At 51.0% G+C, this 1,520-nt stretch overlaps 1 pseudogene across 1 annotated transcript; it reads left to right on the top strand.

Annotated features, from left to right (window-relative positions):
* Positions 1–565: 565 nt before the first annotated feature.
* On the top strand, positions 566–886 carry LOC308566892 (ubiquinol-cytochrome c reductase complex assembly factor 2 pseudogene; annotated as a pseudogene). The gene has a single exon. The product of its transcript is annotated as a ubiquinol-cytochrome c reductase complex assembly factor 2 pseudogene (transcript).
* Positions 887–1,520: the final 634 nt, after the last annotated feature.

Genomic DNA, 1,520 nt, shown 5'->3' with positions numbered 1-1,520 from the left:
CTTCTGCTGCTCCAAGTGCACTGTGTGCCCTGCTCTAGTACACCTATCTTCCTGACTGCAATGCCCTGCAACTGCGGGATTTTCTAGAATCGTTTAGGATGTGCTTTCTGTCTGCAGTTCGATCCCAGTTCCCACCTCCAGCTCAGCCTTGGACAAAGGTATTAGAAAGGTCCTGAGCTCCATTATCCTCATTATGATTAAAGCACTGGACGTGACTTTAGGGAAACATTTCACTCACCTAGTGAACCCATGTGAATATTACCCATTCAAAATCTAAATTTAAAAACCACATATGGGGCCCTGGCCGGTGTTGCGCAGTTGGTTGCGTGTCATCCCAGGCACCAAGAGGTGGCCAGTTCAATTCCCGGTCAGGGCACACACCGGGGCTGCAGGCTCCATCCTCGGTAGGGTGCTGGAGGCAGCATATCAGTTTCTCTCCCTCTCCCTCTCCCTCCCTCTCTCTCTAAACATCAATGAAAACATTTTTAAAAACCACACTTGGGGGACAAGCGGGGCCTGAAATGGTGGCCAGCCATTACTGGCGTTTTCTCAAGCTCTGTGAGGAATGGCGGGGGGACGAGACCAAATGGGGCCGGGCCTTGGGCGCCTCCCGCGGCCCCGGGCAGCACAGGCGTTTCGGGAGGGAGAGGACACCCAGGTGGCTGAGCCCGAGGCCTGCGATCAGATGTGCGGGAGCTTAGCACGACTCCATTCAAACTATTCCAAACACAAGTACCCTCCTCGCCCCAGAGATGCGAGCTTCAGTGGCCTGTCCTTGGAAGGATACAAGCTGCTCCTCTCCACAGACGCCCTGGGACAGCTCAAGGCTATGAATAAAGGCGTGTGGAAGAAACTGCAGGAGAAGCTCACCGCCAAGGAGTCCTGACAAGCAGGGCCTGGGCTCAGTCCTTACCTTGCCCGCGAACCTAAGTGTGGAGTCTGTATGTTGCTGTCATAAATAAAGCTGCCCTGATTCCCTGCTCCTTGGGATCTCAAAAAACAAAAACAAAAACAAAAAACACATATTGGGAGCAAAGAAGAGGTTGGAGATAAGGGAGACTCTGACAGGAGGATGGTAACTAGAAATGGGACCACCGGGGAAAGAACAGATATGAATGGCCAATTCTGAGCCCTCCCATACTACTCACACTTGCATGGGTCTGATACCAGAGTTTTAAACTATGATTAGGGCTCAAGTCATAAAATGCAAGTCTCCCCATACCAGCTGACTTCATGCCCATGGTCTTTTTTTACATCCCCTGCAGCTGGAGCAAAAATTCTACTCCAATAAGTCAAACTCCCCATGTATAGACAAACAGTATGTCAGACCTCAATGGGAAAAAGTTCTGTCTTTAGTTCCTCTGAGATACCTGTTTGTTTTCTTTTAAACATCACTAAACTGGCCCTAGCTAGTTTGGCTCAGTGGTTAAAGCATCAGCCCAAGGACTGAAGGGTCTCAGGCTCCATTCCAGCCAAGGGCACGTACCTCAGTTGCAGCCTGGCCCTGGTCTGGGCGCATG

This window comes from Miniopterus schreibersii, assembly GCF_964146895.1.
Source record: "Miniopterus schreibersii genome assembly, chromosome: 14".
Taxonomy (NCBI): domain Eukaryota; kingdom Metazoa; phylum Chordata; class Mammalia; order Chiroptera; family Miniopteridae; genus Miniopterus; species Miniopterus schreibersii.
The sequence above is the reverse complement of the archived record's forward strand: the minus strand, read 5'-3'. Positions and strand labels throughout refer to the sequence as shown.